Source organism: Marmota monax, unplaced genomic scaffold (genome assembly GCF_021218885.2).
Source record: "Marmota monax isolate L192 unplaced genomic scaffold, Marmota_monax_Labrador192_F-V1.1 WCK01_AAM20220418_F8-fsc00041, whole genome shotgun sequence".
NCBI lineage: Eukaryota > Metazoa > Chordata > Mammalia > Rodentia > Sciuridae > Marmota > Marmota monax.
In genome coordinates, this window is record NW_026695238.1 from 2,366,801 (window position 1) to 2,377,146 (window position 10,346).

The 10,346-nt window shown below is 44.7% G+C and overlaps 1 long non-coding RNA gene across 1 annotated transcript; it reads right to left on the minus strand.

Moving 5' to 3' along the window:
• Positions 1 to 1,593: 1,593 nt before the first annotated feature.
• LOC124089668 (uncharacterized) lies at positions 1,594 to 4,198 on the minus strand. Its single transcript, XR_006850828.2, has 3 exons — positions 3,971 to 4,198; positions 3,522 to 3,553; positions 1,594 to 1,871 (listed from the first exon to the last, which is right to left on the minus strand). It is a non-coding gene; the product is annotated as an uncharacterized LOC124089668 (long non-coding RNA).
• Between the last annotated feature and the right edge of the window lie 6,148 nt (positions 4,199 to 10,346).

Consider the following 10,346-nt stretch of genomic DNA (forward strand, 5'->3'; position numbering starts at 1 on the left):
CATTTGAAGGTCAAAGCTCCTATCCAAAGCCCTCTGCACAGACCACTGATTGTTTTCTTCCATGTTCTGCCAACTACTCCCTCTTCTTACTCTTCTAATTAGGATCTACGCAGGTCGGTCTCCCCTCCCTATTACTAATGCCAGGATCCTGTTGATCTGTGAGCCATCTCTAAACTCTGCCACACCTTTGTAAAGAGTCCTCTAGGTAGCCCTCTTTGAATTATCCTAATTTGAGTATACTTCCTTAAATTATCCTAATTTGGTTTCCTCTAGGATCCAAATACATACTTTGGGACATTTTATTTCCTTTTATTTATTTATTTATTTTGTGTGTGTGTGTGTGTGGTGCTGGAACCCAGGACCCTGTGCATGCGAGACAAGCACTCAACCAACTGACCTCTATCCCCAGCCTCCCTCTTTTCCCTTCTACCACCATGGGAATCAGATGTTCTTATGCCCACTTTAGATATAAGGAAACAGAGGTTCAGAAATGTCACGTGACTCCCTCATTCTTGGTTAGCAAAGATGGCCCTGGTCAGTTGGCTAGGCCCCATGTTTACCTCACCATAACATTTTAACATTCCCTTCAGATTATTCTTCCTCTCTATCACAGCTCAGGGAGGGGAGGAAGAGGCAGAGTCATGGAGTTTGAGACAGAGTATTCTACAACTCCATGTGAAGGGGAAGGTGGTACGTGGAGCACCCACACAGGACTGTGTCTTTAATTTCCATCCTAGGATGGGGGGGAAAAAGGATTGAGAGATATTTTCTGATTCTTTCCCAAGCCAGCCTCTGGAAACAATTTTTTTTCTCCAAATTCCCTCTCTCAATTAAGAAATTAAGCTATTTTTAGAATCCAGATCCATCTTAATCAGCTGCCTGTGGGCTGGTCACATGACCTTGGGGTCTTTGGTTTCTTCATCTGCATAAAGTAAGATGGGTTAACTACATGCATCCCAAGGCCCCTTCCAAGGAGTTTCTATGAGCTCCTTGTTCTTTCTGCTCTTCTAATCCTAAAAACAGACAACAGCCATGTGGATAAACCCTCATCCCTGGGAAAAAGAGGAAGGAGCTCAGCTGGTGCTGTGCACAAAGACTCACTTGTTAGCTCTGAAGGGCTCTTCTAAGGAGCTTGTGCAGCCCTGATTAAAAGCAGGGTGGCCGTTGAGTCCAAATAAGAAAGCAAAGATACCAGTTCAGTTTGCATTGCTCCCAAAGACCCTGGATAGAGCAAATTCCTGGACTCTCACTTGCATCTGGGGTGGAGTCTCTGTTTTCCTGATCAAAAGCAGATGGATTCTCTTCAGGCAAAATACCTTTTGTCCTGATTTGCCTACATGGACCTCTGTTACTGAATCATCAACCCAAGGACCAGATGAGAACAGGTTCCATTCAGACGCTGCCACCACTCTGCAGAACCCTCCCTAGCTGAAGAGCCACCACCACTGCTTCTTCTTTCCTGGTCCATGCTCCCATTCCTACACTGTGAAGTAGGAATTCACAAGTCCATACTTACTAATTAAGGGTAAGGGTAAGGAAGGGTAAGGAGAATAGGACATGAGACAAGGAAGAATGAGAAGCAAAAGGAACACCTTACCCAGCTGGCAATACTTTAATATACTGCAAAGACGCTCAAAGAGTCACTCCATCATACTGGACATCTCCACATGTGATGTATAGGAAAAAAAATAGACCCATGGAAAAAGAAAACAGGATTTATCTGCAGACACCCTCCCATTTCCTCGTTTCCACTGGCTAAAGTTCACCCTGGAGGAGTTCTCAGTCCTCCTCTTCTGGGTTCCATCATCTTGCCCTTCAAAAGTCACTGAGGAAGCCAGACCTCCAACCAGAAAGGTGACACTGCCTCCAACCTGGAAGAAGTGGGAAGAGTCGAAGTGCAGAATTTAGTTGCTCTGCCTTCTACGGTAGAATTGTGTCAGCTCACCTTGAACTTGTCACCCTGGTAGAAATAGGCAACTAAGTGTCTGGGAGAGAGTAAAACTGAGTAAAGCCAAGGAAGTACAAAAACCCTATCTGGCTATGAGGGGGTAAGAGGGAAAGGTATACCAGAGAAAAGCTCAGGCACCTTTATTCAATAAATGTTTCCCAAGACACTGGATACAGAGATGAGACAAATTTCCTGCTTTCAAGGAACACACTCTACTGGGGAGACAGACTTAGACAGGCTATTATAAGTAATTGTTGCAAAGATCATTGTGAATGATTATACTTACCTCCCTCACTTTATTTATAGGAAAATGAAACCTAGACTTAACAAATTTGCTTAGAGGGTCTGTGGCAAAAAAACACATAGAAAACCTAAGATGTTAATTTCCAAGTCAATGCTTAATTTACTGCCCCTCTCTACAGGCACAGAGTGGTTTAGAGCTTACTATGTTCTGAAACAAGAGTACTTTAAAAAGGTGCCGCAGTACCAGGGCCTGGCCCAAGACACATTGCTTAACTCTGTACAAATTTCCCTGTAGATCAAAATGACATGTCAATAATGAGGTTGGGGGTGGATGGGGAGATAATGTCAGGGAACTCTTTGTGAAGACAACCTATTTGTTAAGAGGAGCCAAGAGGGATCAGTTTAATTGAAGTTAAAGATATTTTAAGGAAGGTAAGAGCTTAGCTGGGGGTTCAGCCAAGAGGTTTTGTTCTGCCTTTGAAAATGAGAAGAGTTGAATAGGATCTGCATGGATAAGCTGATAAAAAGCCCTTTGAAGTGGACAGGGATCTTTTTATAGCCTCAGAATAACTTAGCCCGGGGTGAGGGGTGAAGGAAGAGAGCTACTCATTTACAAGCTGAAGTAGTAAATCCCTCCTGCTGGATTTCTTCTGGCTCAGCCATGAAGAAAGATTGGCCTGGTGTCCTTGTCTATCTGAGAGAAGTCAAATCTGGCTGTCCTTCACACAGAAAGTGCAGACAAAACGACCCAGGGGAAAGCTCTAGAACCCTGGTTAGTAGACATTAGAAAGAAAGGTATGGAGCACAGACTCTTGGCCTCCGTACTCCATTCCAGCTCACACACCATCAAGCCCCCCACATGGGTCATGGGTTAATCTTTAAAAGAATGAAGGAGAGTTTACTCCAACTTCTTGTCAATAAATAATAGCTATAAAGATTATTCTTATGGATTGTTTACTTTGTGCCTGATGCTACACATGCAATACCTCATTTATTCCTTTGAACAACACTAAGTGGTGGGTGTTATTTTAATTCCCATTCTGCATCCACAAAACTGAAGCTCATTTTTGCACGAGTAAGTTTAAGCAAATCTTTCAAGCTTAGCATATCACAGACCAGAACCTAGATAGATAAAATTGTTAGAAGGTCAATGCTGAGGTGGCTTGAGGAGGTCACCTCTGGTGGCAAGCCTCAGGAAGTAAAGCTTCACTCCCATATCACCTGTCCTTTGTCATGAACAACTAAACAACATTGTCTGATCTTCCACTCACCAATAGCTCAGCATCTCCTTTTAGACATGAGAGCATTTGACCAAAGACTTAAGACTCACCTTTCTGTAGACTCCTGGGGTCCTGTGTTACCCTGCATTTGAAGAGAAAAAGGATATCAAGAAAAGGAGCCACAGTGGTAAGTATGTCCCAGGAACAAGGTACCCCAGTGGTATTCGAACTGAAAAGTTGTCCACCTTCACTTCTAAAGAAGACAGAAATGGGGGATTTGGACCCAAGTTACTGTAGAATTGAACTCAGTTTTAAAGTATATTGTCAAGATCACAAGCTTTATCAAATCTGTCCTGCATTCCTATAAACACATCAACATCTTTTTTTTTTTGATGATTTACAAATATATTTCATCCAAACCTGTGGTCACATCGACATCTTGACAGCTGAAGCTGTGACATTGGAAAAGGCAGAGAAATCAGGAGACACTGGGTGTATTCTTAACTCCTCCCAACCTACCTGGGTCATCTCCCAAGCCCTTAATTCCTCCCAAACTCACCCTCTGGACCTCCATTCTCTCCTCTGTCAAATGAGAGGATTGGGTACAGCTGATCTCCCAGATGCCTCCATTCCTCCCATCTGAGTCTTGTATACCTCAGAGCAGCTGCCAAGGGAAACAGATCACCAAAAAGCAAAGAGAGCAGGGGAAAGTGTGGGCCCTGAAATGAACTCTAAGGAAAATCGATGGGAATTTATGTTGCACAAGTACAAGGGACTGTGTGTCCTCAATAAGCCACACATCCTTCCTAGATCCTTGAAATGTCGTGAAGACAGATGAAACACACATTCCATGATAAGGAAACCTCTCCGCCCTCTTTGAAGATGGCTCCTCCATTCACAAGCCCGACCACTGTTCCTGTCTGCCAGATAGACAAGAGTTCAGAACACACAAGTCCTTTGAGCTTCCGCCTATGAGGCGTCCACCTCTGATCCCTCCCACTGGAACCCTCCGCTAGGGAAACCCTAACACACTGTACTCATAAAAAGGTACAACTATTGCATGTACATTAAAAAAAAAGTTTAAAGAGAGACTTTATGCTAACTATGCTCATTTGATCAGTATGTATAGTATTATACAGACCTCAAATTATCTCACAGTACCCCATAGGTACGTATAATTAAAATAATAATAATTAATAAAAAAAGAAAGTAAAGCATTTGAAGGGAAAGTCCTAGTAATGGAATCTCAGAACATGTTAGAGTGGAAAGAGACCTTAGAGGTCTTTTTTTAAGTTCTGGGAATAGGGCATGTGCTAATTGGTCTGGCTCTGGCTATGAAATAAATTGCCATCATCATTATCTTATTCTCTGAAGGAGACAACCCCAGGTTAATATTTCAAAGAAGGATGAGTCACTGGAGAGGTTTAAAAGTACCTGCTAATTATTTCTTTAAAGAAAAGCCCTAACTCTGCGAGAAAGGAGTCATGCACACATCGACTGCCCATTAAGATGAAAGGGCAGCTTACCTGGGCTGCTCAGGAGACCGGGGAACAACAGGAGTGGCCCTGTTCTGCTCACAGGCTTCCCACCAGAGGCCCTTCCTGGTCACTCTTACTGACCCTGAGTCCCTGGAAGAGGAGCGGGCTTCACCTCACTTTCTTACTACCTCGCCATGATGCCAGGAGGCTCAGGGAGGGCAGACCCGCTGTAGGAAGGGCTGAGGCTCTTTGAGTTGTCGAGTCAGCCCAGGAAGGATCCTAAATTGCTCGAGTTGGGAGTTATCTGACCACCTTCTCCAATGGCTTCTAGACATGTGGCTTTGTGAGTAATCCCAACAGTTAAAACAGCAGACCAATTCCATAATAAGTTCTGGCTTTTAACATTGACTCAGTATCCTGTCCATCTGTGGGAACAATGAAGTTCATTTGATAAATTCAAAATTTTGCATACCTGGAGTTTGGTGATTTTGTGTGGTGCATCTGTGGCAGACACCTTAACTTTTTTTTTTTTTTTTTTAAACAACTGATATTTTATTTTCTTTTTATATTTATTTATTTTTTTAGTTCTCGGTGAACACAACATCTTTGTTTGTATGTGGTGCTGAGGATCGAACCCGGGCCGCACGCATGACAGGCGAGCGCGCTACCGCTTGAGCCACATCCCCAGCCCCGACACCTTAACTTCTTGAAAGAACTGCCAAGGACCCTTCAAGCCAATGCTTTCTAGGCCCTTGGGTAATTCTCTGACTTGGGAACTTAGGTTAGTTAGTATTATGGGCTGAATTGTGTCCCCTGCCCTACCAAAACTCACTGTGTTGCAGTCCTAATCCCCAATACTTCAGAATGTGAACGTATTTGGAGATAAGATTTTCAAACAGGTGACCAGGATAAACTGAGGTCTTTAGGGTGGGTTTTTGTCCAATCTGACTGCTGTCCTTACAAGAAATTTGGACACACAGAGAGACACAAGGGATGCACATACATAGAGGAAAGACCACATGAGGACAACAGGCAGCCATCTGTGGTCCAAAGAGAACAACCTCAGAAGAAACCAGCCCTACCAACACCTTGATCACAGACTCCTCGTCCAGAACCATGAGAAAATGAATTTCTATTGTATAATTCACCTAACCTGCAGGGGTTTTGTGTGTTGGTTTGTTTGTTTTGCTACAGTAGTCAAGCAGACTACTATGGTTAGTGATGTAAATTAATAAAACCAGCAGAAAAAGACCTGAGTGGCCCCCTTCCTGTGCCCTCTCCTACTGCATTTAGCCTCTTTCTAGAGTGACTGAAGGTCCAAATCTATGACTCCTGTCCTATTCTGTATTCATGGAAAACTTCAAATGATCAAGAGGGATGTAGAGATGCCAGTTCACATCTGGTCTTGCATCTTTTTTCTGGTGAGTTCACCAAAAAATATAATAATAATCTTAACTTTTTCCCTTCATCTTCTAGAAAGGGTCCTAGGTCTTTGTGTGTGTAGGTTCAGGGTAGGGTTAAAACCCCTTCTGTATATTCCAAGGTGAAGAGGGAGAGGAAAAAGAAGGCAGAAGACAGAGGAAAGAGCTGGAGGAAACAAGGAGAGTCGATAGAGAAGATGGGGAGGGGAATTCAGGAGACAGGGGAGGCCAGAGAAGGAGGAGGAGGAAGATAGAAGCTCTGCTTTCAGAGGTCTGGGTAAGCCAAAAGGTTTCCAAACCACTTGTCCACGAGGAGAAGAGGATGGGATGGGAGCTGCTGTCCAGGAGGAAGACAGCCATAGCTCAGGTACTGAGAAAAAAAGGATGGGACTCATACACCTGGGAGGACAAGAGAATGACCAGTTGCAGGAAAACATGAAGCTGTGCCTTCACCCAAGGCTGTGTCTCAAGTGAACCTCTGATGGGGCTCCCGCACAGTTGGCCAAGAACTAGTATTACCAAAGGGCTCAAGAGCCAAGAGCTTAATCCTGTGTATGTTCCTCTTGCACTTAATTCCTATCACTGCTTCCTTGTCTGGTCACACCCCTGAGGATAACACCGCTATGTCAGGGTCATGATACCTGAGTTGAGTTCCCTCTCTGCCAAATAACTGGATATGTGGCCCCTTCAGGATCGAGTCAGAGTCCCCTCACCTGTGAGCTGAAGAAGCTGGACCTGAGCGATCTACACATCACCTAACTCTCCTGTGACCTTCTGAGGTCCTCGCCCATGTGCCCATCAATCAGCTCAGCCTATGAGAACGCTGCCATCAGGGGACCCTGGGGGATGGTCAAGGAGAAGCCAAAGGAATAAGGGAGGTGTTCAGCTGAGTTTCCAGCAGGAAGAGGCTGCTTCACCAGGGCTGAGGGTGGAACACATTCCACAGGATGAGGTGGTGCTGGGACAGGGTTTGTGTCCTGCCCCCTCCTGAGGGCTCTGAACAATGGGGAAGAGGCACTGAGAAGACAGAGAGTCCCCACTTAGGTCTAGCACAAGGGTGTGAACCAGTAGAGCTGGGGACAAGGGACACAGGTTCAAGGTCTGCCCTCTCTAGATAGATAGATAGATGTGTGTGTGTGTGTGTGTGTATGTGTGTGTGTATGTGGGGGTGGGGAGGGGGTGTGTGCTGCAGCAGAAAGAAAAAAAAAAACAGATGTGGCCTTAAGCTGAGTTTCCCTTGCATAAATAGATTTTATGGTTAAAAAAAAAGGTTGAGGAGAAACAATTTTATGAAGCCAGAAGAGAAGGGAGTACAGGTGCAGAGCTCTCCATCTTCTGAAGGGCCAGCCAGCCACTCAGCACATGGTGTTTTGATCAGAAGTGGAGCTCCTGACCCTGAGGAGGTCAACACCCTTGGTCATGGCTAAGGGACGACAGCCCTGCACATGGAGAAGGAGCCCTGCCAGTGTGGCTGCCCTGGTATGGGACTCGGAGTCTGCCCTTTGACACTAAGATTAAGTGTTTGCATTTGTAAAATGGAGACAAGAAATCCTTGGTCCAACTCACCTTAGTGGCCATAGGAGGCAAGAAACACTAGATGATGGAATGGAGGGAGCGGGTGGATCTGGAAAGGCAGGAATTAGAGCATCAGAACCAGAGTCAGACTCGGGGAGTCCTCAGCGTGGACATGCAAACTGGAGCCAGGGACATGCATAAAGGAGCAAGAAGAGCAAACCCTGGGGACACCATTGGCTCCAGGATGGGCAGAGGACAAAGCACCAGAAGTGGAGACCGAGATGGAAGGAACGAGAGCCACCAAGGGCTGAAGGGAGGGAAGTGAGAGAATGATCATTTGAGCCAAGCAGACTTCTGAAGAAATGAGGCTTTTGTTCTTTTTACCTCCTCTGTGTTCCCAAAAGTACAGCGGGGGTCAGTCAGAGCAGAGAAAATGGCCACTTAGAGGAAAGAATACATGTGGCTTGCAAAGTCATTTTTTAAATTTTTGGCATCTATTGTACGTCTGCTGAGAAGCACAGGGCTCATCCATTCCACCTGGTGGTTTGCTGTGTGGCCCTGGGCATCTTACACAACTTCTCTCTGCTAGATGTGAGCCAACATTTATCCAAGTCCTGAGTGGCCTGGGTTCAGAGGGGATGAACTGAGGATCCAGTTAGTCTTGAGCAAATGACCCCAGAGGGGAATGTGTCACACCTCAGTCAGCTGGAGTCTGCGTCTCTCCCAAAGCCCAAGCTGCCTTGGAATAGGACAAGGATGTAGAAGTCCTCTTCAAAAGAATCCCACTTGCCATTTAAAAATCTTTCAGTCCAACAGCACCAAAAACAAACCCATTGCAATAGCCAGCATTAATGGAAAACCCTCTGGATGCAGACCATTGGACAGGACCTAGGGAGAGTTAAGGAAGGCACAAAATCTGGGAACCTGCCCTCCACTGTGGAGGGACAACAGACTCTTCTATGTTGACTAGCAGCCAGGCTCTGCTGTTCCTACAAATATACAAACAAAAAGCACTCAGAGCCCAAGCAGAAGTCAGCAATTCTTCAGGGATGAGAGAAGGCTTTACAAAGGAGACACCATCTGAAAGGGGACTAATGATTAGGACTTCGACTTTCAGAAGAGAAAATGTATTCTGAGCTCAGTGTAAAGCAAAACTCTGAAAACAGGAAAGTAGCATTCTATTCAAGGAATAAGTTGATGGTTTGGGACTTCATTCTTTATTCAATGCAGAGTCAAGAAACTTGTTTAAGCATATGGGGTGGTAGGATTGGTCCTGATATTTAGATAGAGTTTTCTAGCCAGGATGGGGAGTAGACTAGGAGGTAGAATTACCAAGGGAGGAGAACTCTTGAAAAACTACTATCAATTCAGAAGAGAATTCACCAGAATTCTAAGGGAAGAAGTGTTGATATTGCAAAGATCAAAAAAATAAAAGGCAAACACCACATGATCTCACTTACATGTGGAATCTAAAAAAATTGATCTCCTAGAAGTATAATATGGCTCAGTGTTCAACAGAGGCTAGAGAGTCTAAGGAGGCTGGGGAGGCTAAGAAGTGGCTGGGAGGAGTGGGGTGCAGCAGAGGCTGAGGAGGCTGGGGAAAGCCTGAGAAGGCAGGGAGAGGTGGGGAGAGGTTTTTCTATGAGTACAATATTATATAGAAGGAATAAGCTCTGGTGTTCTGTTGCACCAGCAGACAATAATGTATTGTACGTATCAAAATAGCTAGGAGAGAAGATTTTGAATGTTTTACCTCCAAGAAATGATAAATGTTTAAGGTGACTGATGTGCTAATCTGATTTTATTATTACACAATATATATACGTACCAAAAAGTCATTGTACCCTACAAACATGCATAACCATTATGTGTGAATCAATATTTTTTAAAAAGATGGTTTCAAGGTTTTCCAGAACGTGACAATAAAAAAACACAGAAGGCACAGTATTAGGAGAGTGAAATATAAATAAAATTATTTCTAAACAAGTTGAGCCTGCCATGGCAGAATATAAAGGTCTTGAGCCTGGGAAAAAAGACTCTCCAAAAGTGAGTCAGGGATCTGGACTGGAGGTCAGTGCACAGTTAGTTAGTTCAAAGTCAATGTCGAGCAGAGGCCTTTCAAGAAAGTCCCTTCAAGAGGTTACACTCAACAATAAGATCCAGTCACAGTGCCTCAAGCAGGCAGGCCTGTGATGCCTACAGAGATTGAGGCGCCATCTCAGCAACAAAAGCAGCAGCAGAGTTGTGTTTGGGGCCTGTTGAAGAAAAACACCAGAAGAACATGACCTGTTCACTGAGGGGAAGGGTGGTCAGACCACCACCACTTAGGAGTCTAAATTCATTCATTCTCTCTCTCTCTCTCTCTCTCTCTCTCTCTCTCTCTCTCTCTCTCTCACACACACACACACACACACACACACACACTCACCTGTTCAACATGCACTTGACCCTGTAGAGAGCTACACAACATGAGCCTGTCTGTGCAGTGAGCAGTACCTACTGCAAGCTCTGGCGTGAGATG